The 23,177-nt window shown below is 37.6% G+C and overlaps 1 protein-coding gene across 5 annotated transcripts in view; it reads left to right on the top strand.

The window, feature by feature from the left end:
• Window positions 1-23,177, top strand: part of TLL1 (tolloid like 1) — a 141,110-nt gene that overhangs the window by 27,631 nt on the left and 90,302 nt on the right. The window contains exon 1 of one of the 5 annotated variants that reach the window (XM_042808324.1): window positions 4,875-4,889. The exons of the other annotated variants lie outside the window; for them this stretch is intronic. The gene's annotated coding sequence lies outside the window, so the exon portion shown is untranslated. Of the gene's footprint in view, window positions 1-4,874; window positions 4,890-23,177 lie in introns of those variants that run through there. 5 annotated transcript variants of the gene reach the window in all.

Genomic DNA, 23,177 nt, shown 5'->3' with positions numbered 1-23,177 from the left:
AGTTTTCTCCCAAGGCATTGTAACAGGAGTGTGTGCAGTGTCATCATCCACATAGGTTTTTATTATATGGGAAAAGGCAAGTGCTACTAGAGAAAAGCTCGTTACGCAGGTTGCTTGTACATGAGATCTGCTTTCACCAAGATGTTCTTTTGTTCGTTTTGCTTAGGCATAGACTGTGGAAGTGAAATCCCTTTTGGTAAGTGCAAATTTTTTGCTGAGTAATGCTTTTATTTTTTTTCCTCTGTGTGTGTGTTCATGCACTGCAAAATATTAATCTATCTAGCCACGGCCTGCCTAAATTGTAATCTTTTAGTTCAGTGTGGTGGCAAAATGGGTATCCATTTCTTCTCATCCTACGCACAGGATGGATAAAAATCTCTTCTTCCTTGTCATTCAAATATAACTCTCCTAACAGCTGTTAGTATAGGGTAAGCTGGTTAAGGGGGGGGGGGGGTTGGGCGTGTAATCAAACAAAGCCTTGTGTACCTAAACTGCAGTTCATTTTGGGTGCACGGTCCATCAAGCATTCTTCTCTCAGTATCCTTGAAGCCTACACCTTTCCAAGAGGTTGCTGTAACACAAAGGCCTTGTGTACACAAGAAAAGTGTAGTGATTAAATTAAGTAGGTTTAGAGATCAGTTTATTTAAATGAGGCATTGCCGTCTTTAGACATTCTTGCTTCAGTTTAAGAGCATCTTATGCTAATGTTTCAAAGTTAAGTCAACATAAACCATTCTTAAAGAAAAAAACTCTAGCAAACTTGGTGTGTAAACAGCATTGATTAGTCAAATCAGTTGCTAAAACAACCTTCTCAGATACAATTGAAGGTTCTTATATGAAGTTTCTTCTCCTTAATAGTTTATTGTAGACATAGTAGAAAATTATAGATTAAGATAAGGTTGTTAGTTTTACCTTGATAGTACAACTAAGAATAGATGTGGCACAAAAAAAAAAAAAAAGGTTGGTAGCCCATCTCCCCCTCACCTGTCATTGGTGCCAAATGCTGAGTCAATCTTTGCGCATTTATGTTCTGAGGGGCTCTGTGCAGGATGATGGGAAGAGCATCCTAAAAGTTAATAGGATGCTTGATAGTAAACTGCTTTCCACTTAATAGCTTCAATTTAGAGATGGAGAAATATGTAACCAAACTTCATTTTAGCTTGTTTGGAAATTTATTACTTTGCACTCCTGTGAAACACTAGATCAGTGTAGTGAAGTCACAGTGACATTATACATAGAATATTTTCTGATAGGATTTTTCTGAAGTAGCATTTGTGAAGAAATACATTCATTTTTGTCTACCCAGTTAAATTAAAAACTAGCTGTTACCAAGGATGCACAAGTAATTGTATTTTTTGATACCTGCTTTACCACAAGCATTCAGTTTTATGACTTTTTTCAGTTTTAGAACATATGAATAATAAAATGCATATTGAGCATCCGTTGGTGTGATTTGTGACATACAGATCTTGGGTGAGTTTTAAAATGAGAATATACCTACCTACCATTTAGCACAAATAGAGTTTTTTCAAGGATCAGCCAAGAGAATGACTGAATGCTACCACTGAGGTGACCTGATTTGACAGAGTAGGGAACAGGCTAACACAGATAGTAGTTCTACTGAAATTTAAATTAGTTTGGTTTTAGGTGGAATTAAAGTCTGCTTTATAAAGAGTGCTTCTCAAAATGGGGATATTTTGAAAGCATGCTTACGGAACACTGATCTGAGCTTCTGTCTAGGTGTCAGATTTCTATCAGTGGTGTTTCCGTGTTCGGAATAAGAGGAAATCCGAATAAGGTAGAGTGTGTGAAATGTTAATGAGGCTGAATTGATTATACAAATCCAGAGAAAGATTGCAAAAAGCAGCTGAGGTATTTTTTTTTAATTATGGAAGCGTCTCACATAAAAACTGTAAGCACGTGCTCTAAATCTATTTCTCCAGAGGTATGAGAAATGAGTCCAGTTCTCTAAATTACACGGGTGCTCTCAGTAAGCCACTTAATTTTTACAGTGAAGACTCTTGTTTGTCAAGCATTATTTGATCCAGTTTAGTTGAAATAATAGTTGTCTTTCTGCTGTGACTAAAGGCCTGGTGAGATAAGATGTTTCAAAAACTCCAGTTGCTAACCACTTTAAATGAAGTTAAGTGTTGTAGGTTTGCTGAAACAGAAATATAATAGCTTGTTCTTGTGACTTGAACTATTCTCCCACTTGCTCTGCAGCTGTAGTCAAATCATCTGAGTAGCTAAGCTGGGCCTGGTGAATAGAGGTGGTAGGCATGGTCCAGTTCCTCTGACTTTCTAAGCATGTTATCAATAAAGATAAGCAGATCTTTGTCTTGTGGGCACTTAGGATAAGTCAATAAATAGAGCTTCTGTTGACGTCCTTGGCCAGTTCCACTGGATGTTCTTGTAACGAAATATTTGCAGGATCAGAATTTATTTCAGTATGTTAGTTGGACGTGCAGTGTTTGGTTCAAGTAGAGATTACATGTCCCTTTCTGCATCATGTTTCTGAGATCAAGCTTGAAATTATCTTTACTGCAGAACCTCTGATCAACAGCTTGTGGAATAAACTTCTGTAGTTAATGGAACTGTAAAATAAATATTTATGTGACCACATTTTTAATTTGGGCTTTGTAGGTGTATAAGATGTGCTTTGTAGGTGTATATAGAGATCGCTCTGTCTGGATATTTAGAGGATAAAAATACAGTGAGTTTATTTTAATATGTGCAAATTTCACCCTTGTAATCCTGTTTTGTTTTGGTTTTAACCTGAGACTAAGCAGTGATTTGCTATGTCAGGTGTTATGTGCTGTAAATAACTCCCCAGGTAAATGTATTTACACAGAGACTGAATTATAAAATATTGGTTGCAATACTTAACAGTTTGGTCTACTTTGTTCTATTCTTAAATGGATTGGAAGGGAACTACTAAATTAAAATATGAAGCTACAAATGGTCCTAAAATCGTATGTACTTATCTTTCAAGTTTCACTGAGGGTCTATTTCAGAAGAATTTGTCCCTTTCTGTGTCTCTTCCTGTATGTTACTCTGATTGGGTATTCACTGAGGGATAAACTTGAAAGGATTACTGCGGAACAGGCTAGTGGATGAATTTTTTTCTCTTGGATCCACATGATGGATTTTGGCACTGATAATCTGCACACATGATTTCTAAGAATATTTTTCAGATTTAGAAATTGCTTATCAGCTGTGATACTGGTGGTTTTGTGCATTTAAGTGGAGAAGTTTTTAATAAATTACAGTCAAAATAAATGTATGTCACCTTTTGGTGAATTTGGATGAACGTATTCTGTAAATTATGTTTTGTTTTTCTTCACCTAAAACAGTCTCTTAAATACCAGCTGGCAGAGAAGTTGCCAGTTGCCTTTTGCAGAACGGATGATTTTTCACAGCAGTTACTCGATTCATTCCATAACTGTCATTTTTCAAGGAACAGATTACAGCAAACATTCCTAAAAGTAAGGATTTTCCTCCTGACCCTTAACAACACTGCGTCTGAGATGATGGGAGCTTGTTGCCCTCTATGGAAGAGTTTCTGATTTCCAATCCTTCTGTTTATTGCCCATGACACTGTTTGGGTTGGAGCCCATCATTCCCCCCTTTGCTCCTTTCCGTTCCCCTTTAAAACGCGCGATTAAATCCCGTAGACACGGCGAGCTTTCCTTCTGCTTGAAACTGCCATTTCTCTCTGGTACGTGTATCCCGCTTTTCCCCAGCTCTTTGCTCTCCCGCAGCTGCCGCCTCCGTCACCACGTTGAGCGTTAATTGCGGATCAGCCCGAGTGCCACTGGCAGTTGTCCTTGCGGGAGCGCCTCCACCCCTCGCTATGCATGCCTTCCTCCCCTTGACGCTAATGGGAATTAATCACTCCTACCAGAGGGGAAATAAACCACGGAGAGCCTGGCCCACGGCTTCGCGAGCGTACCCGGTCGGCACAGCGTTTTGTAGTTTGGCCTGTCTTTCCGCGCAGAAAGGGAACTTGGTGTTGGTTTTTCTAATGTTGACGGGGCCGGGGGGGGGGTTGACCCTTTTCATGCTGAGCTTCATGACCATGTCTCGTGCTCTCCCAGTTTTGACGAGCTACAATCTAGATGCATCTCGTTTTGTAAATTCCTTGGGGCGGTGGTTTTCTGGTTTGTTTGATATTTTTTTTTTTTTTTTGGTTTGGTTATTGTTGCTTTTTCTGTTTGGTGTTTTTTTTTTTGTTTGTTTGTTTGTTTAGTTTTTTTTTTCTGGTGTGTTTTTTTTTGTTGTTGTTGTTTTTTTTTTAATTATTTATTTCAGTGAATTCTCTCATTCCTGGAGTAAGGCTGCTTTGTTGCTTTAAGGTGCTAGAGATTATACCTAGCTTTCCTGATTTTGGTGTTACAGGTTCTTTAAACATTAGTCCTTTTGTCAATTATGCATTAGTCTATTTGCCTTTTATCTTGACTGTTTCTTTTCAGGGATTTACAATATTGTTGAGTTAGGGATTCTCACAGTAAATGGTAATGGAGAAATATTGTTAAGTAAGTTTGTTTAAGAGTGCTGATTAAGTAAATGTTTATAAGGCTATTGCCTTAAGGCAGTGTTTAAAGGGGCTTCGTTTTCCTTCTTACAGTAGAAAATGTAGTTTCAATGAACTTGGTTTTTATTTGTCAAACACTAGGTTTTTCCTACTTGATATGCTTAAGAAAAAAAAATATGCAGTGATACCCTCATTGTTCTTAATAAAATGGAGTAATGAATTGTAAGAGGATTAAGCATTTTAGCTTCTAGCCTTTACACATAATTTCAGAAAACCCTTCTGGAGCCAGAAAAAATGATATACCAGTGTTTCATGCTCTGCTTTGAAGTACTGTGCTTCTGGAGATAGTTTCCAGGTAAACTAAATGGTTCTCACCTACCAGAGTATGTCATTTGAAAACCTGTCTTTCATTAATGGGAGAGTGTATGATTCTTCCTTGTATTTAGGCAAATCAGTAATTTAATGGGTAGGTTAGGTTATTCTCTGAATTGAAGTCATTGAAGTTTTGCCAATTAAAGACTTTGTGTGATATCATAGTTTACATGAGATCTTGCTTTTCATCCAAGAACCTTAAAATATTTTCTAAATGTTAATTAAGCTGTGCAGTGTTTCTCTGAAACATATAGCCCATTTTTCAGAAATAAAAGCTAGTACTCAGGGATGTCAAATTATGATTTTAAAACTAATAAGAAATACTCTTGAATCTTATGCCCTGCTTAAACTTTGAGATAATGCTGCCATTCAGACTCCTTTCCACAAACTTCAACTGAAGAATATGTGATTTTTTTTTTTTTCATCATCTTCCAGCTTCATAGTGAGCCCCAACTTTGTGTTTTTAGGACAAACTGATGATTCTTGTTGGTTCAAAGCATCTAAATAGTGCAAGGACTGTGCTGTGGTCCACTGAAGTGATGTTTTTTATGGCATAAGAAGGCTATTCATGGGTATCTGTTGCCTGCCCTGTGGTGTGTCAGGAGAGGGCAGGTGAGCCTCCTGGGGGGTGAGCTGGTGGGATCTGAACACTTGCAGTTTTGTTGGGAAATGGTACCTAGAGTGATCTACATTTAAGACTATGCTTAAATTTTACCTTGAAAACAGCAAGCTGGAACAGTTTGAAACAAAATGAGGGAATGAACTAACAGTTGGGGAGTACAGATAATCACATGCCCTGTGCTCTGGTCCCCTTTTTCTTTAGTGGTGTAAGACCAGGAAGTCCATTAGAGTGCTATTTTTTAAATATCTCTGAACTTACCAGGGTAACTGATAAAGCTTTTGACAGGGCCTTAGGACAAACTTGTCTTATGTACAGAGCTGTATTTATGGCTTAATTAATTCAATTACTTTTATTCTCTTTTCTGTAATTGCTTTTAAAAAAATTTTTAGTATAGTTTTTATTTTAAGCCCACATCTTGATTCTCAATTTGAGTTAGTTCTGAAATTAACTGTGCTTTTTTTGGGCTGAATATCTTTTCAAGTTTGTAATTGTTTGGTTTTTTGCTCCTTAGGTAATTAGTGTAAGAATCTACAGGGAAGATTCTGTCCCATTTCCAATGTGGAACTTTGTTGCCAAATTTACTAATTACTCACAAAAGTTATTTCAAGGGACTGTGCAATTTTTGACAAAAATTAAGACATAATTTTGGCAAGCACCTTTAGGTATTTAGGTTGCTGAGTAGTAACAGTAATTATTAAGACATGTTCTTATTATGCAAAAAAAAAAAAAAAGCACATGAAGCTATTTATTTGTCTCCTGTTTTAGCTCAGTGTTAGGTTAACATTTTGAATACTGTGAAACATTGTCTAAATAGAGGAAACAGAGGTCACTATTGTATCTCAAAATGTGCAGAATTCTTCTAAGGGAAACTTACTGTAGTGCTATTTTTTTATCTCAAAAACATTATTTTGGGATATTTTTTATTTTTGAAAATCAGCTGCTCATGTATGTAGGTATAATCTTGTATTTTCTGGATTGCACACATGCCATACTTGCCTGGTGCACAGATCAACTACATTGCCTCTACCTCTTGTGCCTTCAGTGAAGAATGTCATGCTGCAACAGAGCAGGCACAAAGTTGTGTATCCATTTTCTGTATTTTATCTGAAAAATACTGGGAAAGAAATGTCCTAAAGCATTAGAAACACTCAAGATAGTATTTATGCCCCTCAAGGTTAGCCTTCTAAAATACAGGTGTTTAGTTTAAGCTGGTTATCTCTCATCCTGCTATAATGAGTTGGAAGAGAGAGGTGGCATTATCAGTCAGTCATTAGATCTGCCTATTTCAGATACCTGTGTTAGACAGGGGTGCATAGCCTTGGCCTGAGGTGCCTGTTTTCCTGTTTCTTCTTGCTGGAAAGGTGAGTATAGATGCCTAGGATCAAATGAGATGCACTTTAGATACTGCTGAGTTCAGAGGAAATATCTAGACTTCCCAAATAAGTAATCAGGTATTCTATTTCATTAAAACTGTCCATGCAAATGCCTTTTTACCACATGAATTCACATTACTGGTGCTTGATTTAACATTACACAGACAGATACAAATTTTCCGAGTCTTCCTTGTAAAGGACAGCTGGCTGGAAGCACAATTTCCATGTGCTGCATGTTTCTTCACCATTGCAAGCTTGGTGACTCTTTTTTCTGTTTTTCACTTTTCCCTGGTTTTGCACGTTTGGTAGGTCTTGATATTTTCAAACTGAAGAATGGGTTACAAGAAATAGAAATGGCATTGAGACACCCTTTCCAAAGGTTTCTTGGTCTGTAAAATGTTCATTTTGAGAGTCAATTCTTTCATCAATGGCTGAGATAAACTATTGCATAATTAGACAGGTTCTTTGAAGTTTGTCTAGTTACTGGGATCCACACAGGGCGATCTTCAAAGAGAGCTACTGAGGCACACCTGAAGGTATTTCCTTTACTTTCTCTGCTTCCCTTTCAGTAACTCAGCAGAGGTCTAGCATTAGACCTAGAAGCTTTTAAAAGATGTTCTTAACTCAGTGGAGGGAAGGCCTGGCTCATGTGCTATGCAGTCGCATTCACTTATGAAAAATAATTATATTCCTTTTTAGAAACAGGTAATGCTCTTAAAAAAGAAACATTTTCAAATTTATTCCTCAATATTTGTCCTTTGTATTATATATTTCTTTGGTGACCTGGCACTAACTTTATCCTCTTAGCAAAAGTAAACATGCTACGGCAAGAGCTAAACAGTTCTTCCTTTCAAAGAAAGAATGGTTGAAAAACAAGAACTTCTTTTCATAAAAGTAGTCCACATTTTATGCCAAAGAAGAAAAAACCCAAGACTTTACAAAAAAGTAATGCTACCTCCTCGTCCTGAAAAGTGGATGGGAAGGAAAGAGCTCTTTGAAACAGTCGATAGCCATCTGTGGTTGATGAGATGGGACTGTGGGTTAGCCCTCTTTTTATTCAGTGCAGTGGAAGTGATGGATTATATAAATCACTATGGTAGTTACAAAAACTGTCTTATTAAACCATAGAAAGCGAGTAGCAAGTAAAACTGTATATTATTCTTCTTGCTTGGTGAGTGCTCAAGTTCTGTGTGTACAGACAATAAGTTTTAAAAACTGCAGTGCATAAGAGAGCCATGAAGTTCCTGGAATGCATTGATAAATTCCTTCCCCAAGTGACAGAGGAACCAATGGAGATGCCATGTTGGACCTTGTTGGACCTGGACCAAGAGTTGAGAGGTCTTGGTGAGAGGTCCTGTTGCTGGACCTCTCACCTACTAGGAGGGGCTGGTGTGGAGTGTGAAGGTCACAGGCAGCCTTGACTGCAGTGACCATGAAATGGTGGACTTCATGATCCTTAGGGCAGCGAGGAGGGAGCACAGCAAGCTCAATACCCTGGACTTCAGGAGAGAAGACTTTGGCCTCTTCAGGGATCTTCTTGGCAGAGTAACAGGGCATGAAAGAGGGGCCCAAGAAAGCTGGTTGGTATTCAAGGACCACCTCCTCCAAGCTCAGGAGCGATGCATCCCAACAAAGAGGAAGTCAGGTCAGAATGTCAGGAGGCTGCATGGATGAAGAAGGTGCTCTTGGACCAATTCAAACACAAAAAGGAAGCCTACAGAGAGTGGAAGCAAGGACAGGTAACCTGTGAGGAATACAGACAAACTGTTTGAGTAGCCAGGGATCAGGTTAGGAAGGCCAAAGCCCTGAATCAAATGAGATCTGGCCACGGAATAATACAAGAAGGGGGTCCAGAAGAGGCCCACAAAGATGATCAGGGGGCTGGAGCACCTCCCTTACGAAGACAGGCTGAGAGAGTTGGGCTTGTTCAGCTCTTCTCCAGAAGAGAAGACTCTGGGGGACCTTATAGCAGCCTTCCAGTACTTAAAAGGAGCCTGCAGGAAAGGTGGGGAGGGACTCTTTATCGGGGAGTGTAGTGGTAGGAGGAGGGATGACAGTTTTAAACTGAAAGAGGGCAGATTTAGATTATCTATTATGAAGAAATCCTTCCCTGAGCGGGGGGTGAGGCGCTGGCCCAGGATGCCCAGAGCAGCTGTGGGTGCCCCCTCCCTGGAAGGGTTCAAGGCCAGGTTGGACGGGGCTGGGAGCACCCTGGGCTGGGGGAAGGGGGCCCTGCCTGGGGCAGGGGGGGTGGAACTAGATGATCTTTAAGGTCCCTTCCAACCCAAACCGTTCTATGATTCTATGAAAAAAGGCTTCCTCAATGTATGTATTAAAACCTCAGATGACTTTGACATTTTTTTCCTATGAACGTTGCTTTTCTATATTGTCATTGCATACTTCCTGGAAGTTAGTTTTTGATCCACACTTAATGCTGGTTTTGTGTAACAGCTAGTAACTACTCTTCCTTTATTTAAAATTTGTGTTGGATTCAAGAAAGATTTTGATTTTGATAACTAATCAAATATGTGACTTTTTATATATTTTCAAATCATTCAAGAAACTTAGTGTTCACTTCCAGAGATCCAGAATAAAGAGTGGGTGGAATCACTGAACCAAGGCCTAAAATTAAAATTGTATAGAAAAACAAAACAAAGTTTATGCAAAGCAAATATTGGGCCATAATGAAAGTTGAGGAAAGATTGTATGCCAATTGCGGTCCTAATCTGGCTTCGTTATTGCTTTCATCATTCTCTGGACATTCATAGCCAAGTGTCTATCTGTCCATCCATTCACCACTTACCTGGAACACGAGAATCAATTTCATCAACAAAAACAAATCTGTCAACTCTTGTGTGAGTCTACAAACACTGTGGAAATCACCAACTGTACTTTATAGTTAGAATTTAGAAGATGGCAAGCCAAGGACAGGAATTATGCCCACATTGTCATTTGTAGTTTAAGTAAATGACAAGTATTTGTGAGTTTGCTTACAAAGTTTTTCCTGCTATCAAGTACATACAATCAAATAAGTATGAACCCACCCCATTTCCTCAGCATTTTTGTGCAAAATTTCTCATTGATAAAATGTTAGTTACACTAGATTTCCATGCTATGTATGCAAAATATACAGACCGTAGCTTTTTTCTGACACTAGCTTTGGTTTTTTTTTTTTTTTTGTTATTATAGGTGTTAGGAAGTGGTACAGGGCACTAAGTGCCTTCCATGACAACTCTAGGCTGTTGCAGTGATGTTGTGATGAAGGCTCTGATGAACCTGCCAATAAAATCATCATTTATTTATAGTATTAGCACATGTCTTCTGGACAGTGGACTGAGCTTCATAAACACACTTCACGTAGTCTTCCTCATAGTTAAGCAGTAATGTTCACTGATTTTGACAGGTTCTGGACTGTATTTCAGCTCCTGATTTCAGAACAAAATTGGACTTTGCTTCTGAAGGGGTGTCCCTTGCACTGTCAAGTGCCTTAGTTTGTCTTACAGCATTTGTCCATTTTGCCCTCTGTGCTTTACTGTAGACTTAAAGAATGAGGGTCACAATCCTCAAATGCAAATTCCTGGAAATGCACTGTCTAGAATGTTATAATTGGAGTGGATTACTACACCTGTATGTAGACTGTATATTGTGTTTGGTATTATAAGATTCTTTTTAAGGGAGGGTGGGATAGAGAAAAGCCATTACATCTTTGAAATTTGGAAGAAAAAAGGCCCTAGAGCTGGAAAAACACCTTTTCTTAATCCCATCCAATTTTATTCAGGTTTAGTTGAGTTTAAGCAGTTCAGACACACCATTTCCCTTTGCTTGCTTATTTTTCTCAGGAAAATGGTGTCAACCTGCCAAATCAATGCCTGAATGTGGCTGTTCCAGGGAGGGGTCTCAGGCTGCCACCGAAGCATTAGATGGCATTATGCTGGGAGCTGTCAGAGCTAATAGAGCAGTGTGAGTTGGAGGGGAGCAAGTTAGTGAAGTCCTACCTCCTATCCTTAACTACACCCCCTCAGCCTCTCAGAATACCTCTTGGGAGACAGAGTTCTCGCAGTTCCTGGGAAACTTGAAGAGGCAGACAGCCTGGCCAGGCTTACTCCATAAAACCATAGTCTCAGCAACCCTTCTCTCTCCTCTGGGGGCACAAATATGTGGCACGGATCCCACCTCCAGGGTGGAAGAAAAGAGGGATAAATTGGGCCAGGGCTCCCCTGACTGCTGCTGGGGTTAGCACTTAGCTCCAGGGGCCATTTCCTTACCTGGGATAAACGCTTTCCCCTGTTGCCAGCTGATGCCCTGCGTCTCATCTGACAGAAGTCTGTGCTGTAATTTCAGACTACAGACCCTGATGATGGACGCATGGTCCTTCTGTCTGTCCATATGAGAAACTGACTTCTCGCTTTTTACAGCAAAATCTGGGAAATTACTTTAAAATAGCTTTTACCTGTTTTGAAACAGCAGGTAGTAGAAGCATATTATGCCACAGTCCTCAATGATGTAGCAAATTATTTTGTCTTTAAAAATAGTCCTATAACAGGGAAGATTTACAGTGGCTGCATATCTCTTACTTCTGAACTTACGTTCTTTTACTGCCTGTTCACATGTAAATTATGTAGAAAAATCTTTTTTTTTTTTTTTCCCTAATCATAGTACATCCTAATATAAGGCCCAAAATAAGAAGCATAATGCAGTACTTTATTTGGGGGAAAACTTACCTTTCTTCTAAGGTATTAAGCTGTGTGAAATGCCATGGGAGAGACTGAAGAGCTTCAGCTCCTTCAAAGGGTTTGTTTCAAACGTACACTAGAAACGAAGTTTAGGTAAAAGGAAGACTAAACATTATCATGAACATTGCTGTATTTGCAAAACCTACTGTTGTATCTGTTTCTTGAATTCATGAGTTAAGGTCTGTTGGCAGATGTTATACAGAAAACCGTATCAGATTTACTAGTGAGATAGTCTTAGATTTTATAGTGATGAAACATCTAACAATTGCTAGATACTTACTATTTTTACAGAAAATTGTCTTAAGGAATTATGCTATCTCTTTCTTTTCAGAAGGGAGTAGTTTTTAAATTAAATTTTCTCGAAATGAAAGGTCATCTTAGCATACAGTTCAAATTAGTTTTCCTTCCAAACAAAATACCATTAAATTTTAGTACTGCCAGGTATTCCTGTCCATGTTATTGTGAGGAAAGATGCGATGTGACTATTTGGCTGTTAGCTTATCTGATAACATCTTTTCTATTAAAGAGCAGAATGCACATTGCCAACCTTTTGTTATCTAGTTTCCCCGACTGCAGTACAGTATCAGGTTCTGCCAAACTGGCTTACGTTTTGCAAGTGCTCACCATTGACTTTAGTTATCTTTTCCTGGTAGTCTGCATCCTGCCACTTAGCTGTAAATGTCACACACTCTTCTTCATTCATGTTTCCTACTAAGTTATTTTTATTGAAATTGCATACAGAAATATTCAAGTGTGCAGGAGAAAAATAATTAAATTTATTCTAGACATAGGTATTGTTGAAAAGGCTTTCATAGGGAAAAACTAAAAATACCATTTTTAATGCTTGTAAACTGTCTGGTGAGGGGAAAAATGGGAAGAGATGAATAAGAAATGTCAGGTTCTAGAAGATTAAAAAAAAAATTCCAATACCTTAAACCCATATTTCAGCGTGGACTAGATTTTTTTTCCAGTTGTATTTGCATAACACATACCTAAATTTAGTTTTCATATTTTACCTGCAGGTGTTGATTTTTCAGATGTAATCTGAGCCTTTCTGCTTCAATTAAAAGGAGATGACAAAAATAATAGAAATGGAACAGAATTCAGTATATGAAATGTCAAGAATTGTTACCATTTAACTGGCTGCACGATATGTTTCTTTTAAGTATCTGATAGGTGATCTGTTGACAGATTAAAACAGATTAAAATGGTGAAATGCACCATTAAACTACCTCCTTGCTATTTCTGAATATTTTACTACACATCTCCAAGAGAGTTTTGATTTTTAAGACATTTTACTGCAAGTAAAATCTTGTTATATATCCTTGCAGAAGATATTATATAAGATTAGACAAAAATGTTACTTTTTCCCAAACCAACTGAAAGGTAGGAAATAAATCATCTATCTTGGGTAGCTACTTATCACTAAGTATTTGCTATGTTTTAAAACTCGGTCAACGTTTTTTTCTTGTCTTTTCTATGGTGACACAATTTCTGTTAAGGGTTTTGTTTTCTTTCCTTTTCTTGTTTTGCCAAACCCAAGCTATGATGTCTTCCTTAACATATCAGACAGAAGACCCAGTCAGGTGCTTTCTCTTTCTCTTGCTGAGAGCTGATACAGGATTTTTGCTTTGTTGTAGTATTTCTCTGCTGAAGATGAAGGTGCTTCTGGGAGTTGCATTTTCGGTAAATACCTTCTTCAGTGGTGCGTTATTAATACCATTTGTACAGTGCTCCATGTTAAATTTCACCTCATTGATTATCATAATACAGAATTACTTAAGAAGTTTAGTTCTGCCCCCGTGGAAAATACCAAAGATGCCATTCCTGAAAGCTGCTTTTGCTTCATTGACAGATGACTTTGCCAGATCAAATAGGTTGACAGGAAAAACACAAGTGAGCAGATCAAAACTGTTCATTTATCTGTCCATCATGTATAGCCACGAGATTTTTGCTTTTGAGCTAACTTCACCACAAGTCAAATCTTGTTATGTGTGTCTTTTTTGTGATTACCCTAAATTCAAGGATCATGAGATTACTATGAATCTTTACTGTCATTTTCTGTGCCATTCGGAAAAATAATGCATATTTCTGTCAAGTCATCTGAACCAACTGAAACCAGGTGCTAAGAATTTACCCTGTCTTTTCAGTTCAGGATTTATACAGGGTTTTGAGGGTACTGTGCAGGTACAAAGTAGAAAGTGGTGGGAAGTCTGTTGATCTTAACATCCCAAAGTCATTCCAGCTGCTACCAAACCTGGTCAGAGCAGGAATGGCTAAATCTTGTGATAACAGCTTTTATTGCCAGCTGTAGTATACTAACTGATTGCCACAACTACTGTAACAAGTTTTTGGGTGAAGCGAAGTTTTTCTACAAAATATCAGGCACCAGGGGCAACCAACAGGAAGCCAGATCTGTGAAACATAGGCTGTCTCCTTGATGTATTTATCGTGTCCTCTCACTGAGCGGTGAGAATGAAAATGTTCAGTCCATTTGTGTGTGCTGATTAAAGCATCCTATGAAACTGTCTTGTGTGACTACTGGAATTTATTTTCTACATTTGTTAAACGTCATCGAATGTTTTACAAGAGTCTTGATTAAATGCTATGGAGAGTAAAGAGCAGGTTTTCTAGAAGAACTGGAAGCTTAATATTAAAAAAAAAAAAAAAAAAAAAATCTGAACAAATTTATCCCCTGAAAGAGATGAGGGAAGCTCCACATTGTCTTCAGAGATGAAGATTAGTAGAGCAGTCTGTGACTCCAATTGCCCATGCTAGTTTCATGTTTTATCTCCAGCTTTCTGGAAATTGAGATGATTTGCTCTTCCAGAACATAATAATGTTACTATCTTCTTTGATCAAGAAACTACTTAACCTTTGCTGGCTGATACTTCTGATAACTCATATAAGAATAATTTTCTTTTCTCACGGTCTCTTTTCCAGATACTGGCCTGTTTGTACGGCCTCTAAAGGGTGGCTTTGCTCTTCTGTGGGGTCTGTAGAGCAATGAAAGTTTCTCTTCCCTTCGTGTTTAGGGTTTGAGTTTGTTTCAGATGCAGTGTTTTGGACTGGAGTTAGGCAGGCAATAAAAGGAGTATTTTCAATTGATATTTCCCTTTTGTAATTGACACACGAAGCACTTACCCTTCCTTCTAACTACCTACTTCTGTCCATGTCCTCGCCTTTTGTTGTCTCATGATGGCACAGGGTCTACTTGCATTTTTTTTTTTTCTAGAGTGCACAATACAGTCTCATTCTTGGTGAACTTTAGGCACCATGTAGTTAATATGTAAATTAATAAAACCAGTAATAATCCAGGTTACCTCCATAGCTGTACCTTTTTTGTTGACTAAAAAAAACATAATGACTTGGCAGAGAGCTTCCTTTCAATAAAAATGTTTAAAGACAGAAGTTAATAAAAAGTATTTAACTTAAGATCAGTGGTGTTTTGTAAATGGCTTCCTAGCTCCATTATGCATTATTCCATAATATGTGTTATGTTCAATTTGAATTTTCCTGTTATCAGTTTCTCTGTTTGCTTTGTCTTTTGTCAGCTGGGCTAAGAAAAGTCACACAGTGAATAAAGTTTTTCTCATTACAATTATTTTATTGATGATCGAATCATGTAACACTGTCTCTGTTAAGTTATATATACTGAGTTCCTCAGGTCTCTCATTTTACTCATGAAAAAATCGTTTGCATGAATGCTTTCTGAACCTGTTCCAGTCTGTCAGCATTCTGTTGAGAGAGCATATCTCAAAGCTGAACTAACTGTTCTGCCAGTTAAATTTGTTTACCAGGTAAAATACTTACTGCGTTTATACTCCATCCCTCCATTAAAATAATTTACAATTTCTGGGCCATGATACTGCACTGAAAATCATGTTTACCTGGTTATTCACCATTCTGCTAATTCCATGTTCAGTTGGTAAGCGGGTCATTAGCGATTTCTATTGTTTCTATCCAGCAGCATCCTCAGTGTTCCCTGGACTTTTTCCCAGCTCTCTCCCACATTGTTTTCCATGGCTTGCCAGCTTGATAGGACACCAAGCAGGCTCTGTTTGATCCATGCCCCTAATGCTTCTCTGATGAGGTGGCCAGAGGTATGCACAGTCTTACAAGATGTCCAAGAACTGCCTCTCAGTTGTCAGTCAAGTCAAAAAACATGCACTGCTTCTTGGCTACTGTTGGACCAAAACATGGGTTCTGAGGTTGCATATCATGCAGATCCAAAGTCCTTTTGGGGTGTCTTTTCTTCTAGGATGCTGTCTGACTTCCCATAATGTGACCTACATTTTTCACAGGTGCATACATGTGTGTGCACATACTTTAAGCACATGACCTTTCTGATATTGACCCGAGGTAGATGTTAATTGTTGTTTTGGACTGTTGTGGATTCAGTTTAGCAAGAAGTCCAGGTCATTCTGCATTTATGACCTGTCTTTCTCATTGCATACATTTACAGTAGCCCCATGTCATTTGTTGATTTTTCATAAATGTTTCTGTATATTATTCTAGTATAAAAGGTTGTATAGATTTAAGCTAAGATATAATTCTTGCAAGAAAAAAGATGCAGCTGAATGATAATTCTTTGTACTTAATTATGCTTTCTTTTGTCAAAAGGTCATTTTAATCAATTTAATATGACTGATTTTGTCTAATGCTAGTAATATGGAGATAATTGCCTCAATTGTGTATGGAAAAAACATTTAGTGTGACATAGCTACCAATTTGAAGACAAAGTTAGTTTATCAATCTTATATTAACCTTGAGATTTAAAAGTTTTAAAGTAATTGTTTTTATCTCTGACTGTAAAGTTTGTCTGATAAGTTAACTCCTGCTGTCATTATGCCGTTCTTTAAGAATCCACTTATCTTCAATACTTCGCTAGTAATTTTAAGCTATAGCTATCTGTGTCTTGGTCTGCAGTAAGACTTCAATCATTTTGATTTCACATTATTATTATTTGGTAACATGAATTATGTTATCAGTTAAATGCTCTTACAGCATTTTATTGCATGGCAGGAATTCCAGTAATACTGTCAGAAAACTCTACTCTCTGACTTTGTATATTTTAAACTCATATAGGAGGAACAGCCTCTACATTTGTATTTGTGGTATTGGTTTATGAAAATTGAGTAATAGCCTTAACCCGTTTCTCACAAAAATAGAAGTCTAAAGCCAGGTGAGCAAGGTCAGCTTCAAATTGGAAGTATCACAGAAAAAGATTTTGGTAGGAATAGTGAAGGGAACGTGCCATTTTTAAAATGTTTCTTGATAAATTACAGGAAGTTGCCTATGATAGTTGATGGTACCAGCAGGCTTCTGCATTCAGTAGCTCAACCAGTTACGTATTTCTATGTTAACAAAACTTCGAAGTGAAATCTTTTTATTGTATTACTATGTTGTTAAAGCAATGAACTTCTGGATAGTCCATGAAAGTTTTGATTGGCTATATGATTGGACTTTTAACATGGATACTATTGGACAGAGAAACTGGAAACTAATGTGGGAAAAATGACAGGTATCTTAGTTCGTAAGTTGTGTTGTGTTTTAAAGTTTCTGCTTTCACCCACTCAGTATTTACATTTTGGGAGTTAAATAAAAGGAAAACCCAGTAAGATAAATTAACCAAAACCAGTGACTTTCGTTCCATGTTTGAAACATGGAGAACGGGAAAAATCCATTTACCAAATGGAAAACTATGTGATCATTAGGAAGAAAGGTTGTTTTCATACTCCCATGCTGGAACGAAGAATATCTGATTCCATTCTTGAAGAAAACGTATTTGTTGCTCTAGCGACAATAGTCTAGCATGTTAGTGTTTTCACGCTTGCACATGGAGCTTTGCTGAGAGTAGGGGCTACGGGTGCTCCTTGTAGGGCAACGCCACCTGAAAAGTCCGCTGGGGTAGCTCTGACAGCTGGGGTGTGAGGTGCTGTGCAGTGCAGTGCACCTCTGCGCTGGGTCCTGGGGGACAGAGCATGGGCTGGTTATTGCCACTAGTTAAGCAGCGCTTGTTAGCACTGCTCTTTGTTCCGTACGGGCTGTGGAGTGAGAGCAAAGGCAGCTACGATTTGCTTTTCAGGATTTCCGCTAGTACTGAAAATTATCCCCGTGGAGTTAGCAGAGTACATTATTTCCCTGAGATGTTTGTCTCGTTTTATCAAGATAACTTGTTCTAGTGTAAATGCTAATAAATAGCCTTTGAGGCATCACAAATTTGCCACAAATAGATTGGATCAGTCCAGTCACTCAGGCATAGAATTGGGAATAGAAGTATTGATTTTAGTGACTCAGAAGCTTTTTGGTGTTTTCTTCCAAATGGATGGAGTTGTTGCAGGTGGTATAATACTGATGCTTGCTTTGCAGTTTTTTGGTTTAATCTTTTAAAATCCACACTCCTCAGATCTTTAATACTATACTTTCTCAAGATTTGTAGGAACCTTGCAAACCTTTCCATCCAGTTTTGGACTCTGAGGTTCTAGCTCATTTTCTCTAAGTCCTAGAAATGTGATGTACCCTTTTGCCAAAGCCAAACAAGTAACCAGAAAAAAATCCACCCCCCAAATCCCTCCTGCTAACTTCAGCTCTGCCTTAAAAAGCTCCAGAATCCTTTCCTGTCCTGCCAGATGTTCCTCCCATGTTTTATGAAAACAAATGAAGTCATTTTAGCACATGAAGATGTCTTCTGTTCTCAAACTTTGGGTTAGGTCATTTACTGCTCTCTGAAGTGTCCCTTGTGCATTCATGAATTTCTAAGACATTCATTAAAATTAAAAGAGTTTTTAGAATGCCACAAAGACAGTTTCCTAGTATACTCACAATCTAGAGCTAGGTTTCTTGCTTTTGTCTGCCATGAAAAAAAAAAAAATGAAAATCTTAAGTCCTGTAGTACAGGATTTCCTTTTGCTTTTCTTTTGTCTTGTAGATTATATGACAGTTTTCAGTCTATCTCTACTCTGCCTTCTACCCCTTTAAATATTTGTTAGTTCTAAGATGAATCTGTCAGTTCTGCAGTTGAAAAATAATGTGAAATTTCTGAAAGGTTCTGCTGATCTGTTTCTACTGATTGTATTAAAAAAACTGAATATCATTAAATTATTGGGCTTTTTTCTTCTTCAGGGGTAAAAGAAATGTACTTTCGGAATTAGTCAAGTGCAAGATTAATTTATAAACCTCAAATGTCAGTGATTTCAAACCTGTGAAGGTGATTCTAATTGACATTTTTATGGATTAATTTTTATATGGCATTTGAATGAATTCTTCACTTAGATGTATTTATAGCAGTAAGAGTAATATTATGATAAAATTATTTTCTTTTGGAGAGTCACATTCTTCGGGAATAACTTATAGCTGAAAGGCACTGACTTTTACAATAGGAGAGTAATATTACTGCACTGTAATACCTGAAGCAGTATTCATGTTACCAATCCACAGTCCAAAATATTGTTTTATAATACTTTCTAGAGGAACTTCAAACAGACACATTTCTATAAAATGATAGTCTGTGGATATTTTAATTATGAACAGAAAATTTAAAGTTTAGATGACTGGCATTCCTTTCCAAACCTTGGGAGTGGCCCAGGGTCGTTCACTTGAAGTCTTGTCTGTCCCAGAATAAACTGTATTATTTGAGCACTCTTATATCCAAAGACCAATAGGTTGGTTGGCTTAAACAGCACTGCTTCAGAGCACTGGGTTAGCAAATCCTTCCATTTTGTCCTTTGCTAGTAATTCTGTTTTCAACTACTCTTGTGTTAACTCAGGGAAATACTTAAAACAAGTACGTGTACTGCCACAATTTTTACGTGATAAATGTGGACACTTAGGATTATTTTTTACAGACTAGGATTCATATGACAAGAGATAGTGGGTAGAAGAAAGTGTATGTTTTGTATGTTTGGTTTGGGTTTTTTTCCCTCCCACATGTAGAGCAGAAGTCTCTCAAACATTTACAGGAGTATGCCTTTTGATAAGATAGGGTTTTTCATTTAACATTTGGACATCATGCTGGAGACAGTGTTTTATAAGCGCGATAATAATACAGATGACCTGCTCAAGGGGTAAGCGATATAGCAACATGTTTTCTGAGAGCTCAAGTTTTACTTGGTCAAGTGCTTTTCCTGTGGTTTTCTACATATTCATGTCTGCTTATGAATAGTTTGCTTTGAAAGCATAAAAGAATAAAGAAAGAATATGGATCATCTAGGAGTTAAGGAACTTATTAATATTTTCTGTTTCCTAAAATCTTAATAGTCAAGGAAGACCCTAAATGCTCTAGGTTAACAAGCAGTCCTCTGAAGAAGGTGGTAGTCAATTTGGCATGTTTGTTCTGAACGTTAGCTATCTAAAATATTTTTATTTTCTCTGAGTTTGAAGGAAGCTTAGTATTTGCAGTATCTCCCTTAATTCCTACTTCCAGAGGTCTATTAAGAGGTTACTTGAGGCCACCACCGTGGTGCTGTCAAAAGACACACCCCTCATAGCCAGCAGATCATGCTAGCCCAGAACGAGCTGGCTAGAAACACCATGTTTGGCTTACGTCCTTTGTTCCAGCTGCCGAATTGTATTAAAAGGCATCTAAAAATACTCCGAGACTAATTTAGGTAGTAACGTCTTTATTAATTAAAAACTGAAGGCATGAAAAACAATTAAATACTTGATACCTATCTCCTCTGTATTCACGCGAACAACAGCTGTAATTAAGACTGTTGCAGTTGCAGTGGGAGAAGCGATGTGGCGAGGGGGATGACAAATGGACCATGGTACGCTGTTCCTGCTAACTTATGGGCTGCTCTTATAAAGCATTTCAAGAAATCTGGTGGTCAGCAGTACATAAGGAGCTGCAGTGGCTTAATGAAGGCAAGAGAAGAGTAATAGGTGTGGAGAAAAAAGTCAGGATCTGTTCTTTGGATTTGCCTTTCGTGTTGCTGTCTGACATACAAACTAAAATGCCTTATAGCTTGAGGATCAGCATGAGACTGACTTTATGGAAATGGGAAGCTTAACCATGGTATAACTATTTGCTTTTTTTTAAGATCTCTGAAATTCTTGAACTTTTGCATAGCTACTATTTTACACCACGAGATTGTAATACAATCTGTGGGATTCATTGGTGGTTTTCATTACTGGATTGCCTTTTTCTTAATTTACTTTCGGTACATTAGTCTGACAATCAGTTACAAACAAGCAGCAAACTCTAAGTGATTAGAGTAAAATACCACTGTAAATATGCATAATTTAGCCTAATCAATTTTTTGGCAACTTGGGGGTGGCTATAGTGGTTGCAACCTCACAAGTTTGGGGATGGAGGAAGTCTTGCAAAGAAGCTGTAGGGACAGGAGAAAGTTGAAGCTGTGTATTTTTTTTTATCGCCCTCTTCCCGACCTCCCCCGCTTAAGTTCTGTTGATGATACTTGAATTACCAACAGTGCCAAAACCTAGGAAATGAGTAAGTTTGGACTGTGTGCAACATGTATAATTTTCTTCAGAGATTCGGGGCGGAGATTCTCTTGGCTTGAAGCAGAGTACTTGCAAAAGGTTAATACTCTTCACTGTTTAAAACCAAGGATTTAAAAAAGCTTTCAGCAGCTATGCAGCACTGGTTTTCTGTAGCAGAATAGTGTTTTTCAAGAGGGAACGAATGCAAAACTGAGATAAATTTTCATTATATCTATCCAAAGGCAAAATATTAGAATCACTGTATAAATTCTGTCTCAAATACTATCATAGCTAAAATTGCTCAGAATATAAAACTATGTAAGATTCAGATGTATGGAGCATTAAATTCTAATTAATAACTTGATATTAAGCATTATATAACAGTGATTCTCCACTGTACGTGTACTGTTGCCTCACTAACTCTGAGGATATTTTTTCAGTTTCTGTTTTACTTGCTGTGTCCAAAAAATAATCAGCAGCTGTGCAGAGTCTCCATGGGAAAAAAGAATAAAAAAAAGCAAAACAAAACAAAACAACAACACAGCCACCCCTTAAATTACAAATGCTGAAAAAAAAAAAAAAATCGGTATTCAGTAACAAACAAACAAAATAGTTGTGATGAATGGGACTTGTCATTTCTATTTTAAACCGTGACGTGAATTGGATGATATAAAGTAAAACAATCATCCTTCAACTTTTTAGCTGTATTGACTAGAATTTGTACTTTAGTAACAAAATATGTGCTAGAATATCTATTGAATATATGGACAGGAGTATAGAATTACTTTGGTCCAACACCCAGAACTTGCTGTATTTAAGCACAGGATCACTGCCAAAAAAAAAGCAGCATTAAGAACTGTTTAGTCCCTTTCCTTGTCTCTTCCACAGAGCCAGGTCGCAGAATGACGTGCTAAAACTGAGATGGAGTGACTTAAGTGAGGTTCATGACAAAAATGACTGGAACAGGAAGCTGCAGCTGATAGCAGAAATCACTTCTGAAGCCTAAATAGGGGTTTATTTATATGCAGTTTAATATTTCTCCATGTTTAAGATGGTGCAAATGGAGCAACATTTATTTCATGTGGTATGATGAGAACTTTGATCCTGAATGCTAGATAATCCCTCAGATATGCACTTTCCTTTCTGTGCCATTTGGCTTTCTGTATAAATCTTTGGTTTCATTTAATGAATATTCAGGGATTTCCTGTTTTAGAGGTACTGCTTTAGCCTACTTCGGATTTTATGTCTGTGAGAAAATGAAATACATTTTTTTAATTTCCCAAATATGAGGAAAAGGTACAGAAACAGAGGATTTCCACATAGATCAGTGGTGCTACACTATAACAATAATGTAACGTGTTTATTATATTCTAATGCCAAGTTTTAAAGAAAGCATTACTGTATATGTGGCCTCTTATTGTCACAGCACAACAAAATTACCAAGGGGCTTATCTCATTTATTAATAAGTTCCTTATCCACTTCTACTCCATAGTAACAACCTGTACCACTAGAGGAAATCCATTATTTCTTGACTGACTAGTATTATATGAATTTCTTGAAGACTAGTATTTCCAAAGTGAGATACCTTCCAGGGGCATCATTCGTATCTGACTTGCCTGAGTGTCTTTGGAAGCAGCAAACCCCCAGGAAAACATGATTGCAAAGGCTCGAGAGCTGGGAACCACTCATCTAAAATACTTTTTCTCCTGTAATGTATATAAAGATATTCCTTCAGCTTATCAGAAGCAATCCTTTTTGACCCTGTAACTTACACTGTCACTGAAAGATAGGATGTTAAATTGAAGCTGTGACCAGAACTTGTTTGACACACACCCTCAGCAGTCTATTTAGGTGAATTTTGAGTGGTTTATTACTTTTGTTTTTCATCCTTGAGAAAGATTATTTTTTTTTTTCCTCCCCCCCCTCTAAAATCCTTACTATTTAATATCGCCATTTCACTGAATGGGTTGAAATATTTTTTTTTTTTTTTTGTAGGGTCCAGAAAGTGGAAAAGCATATAATGGATTTTACCTCTATCCTCTGAAATACAAACGTTTAGGCAAAGTCTGAAATTATCTCGGCCTTTCCAACTCTTACA

The sequence above is a fragment of the Tyto alba genome, unplaced genomic scaffold, assembly GCF_018691265.1.
Source record: "Tyto alba isolate M040663 unplaced genomic scaffold, T.alba_DEE_v4.0 Super-Scaffold_6, whole genome shotgun sequence".
NCBI classification, from domain to species: Eukaryota; Metazoa; Chordata; class Aves; order Strigiformes; family Tytonidae; genus Tyto; species Tyto alba.
This window is presented reverse-complemented; position numbering and strand designations above follow the sequence as displayed.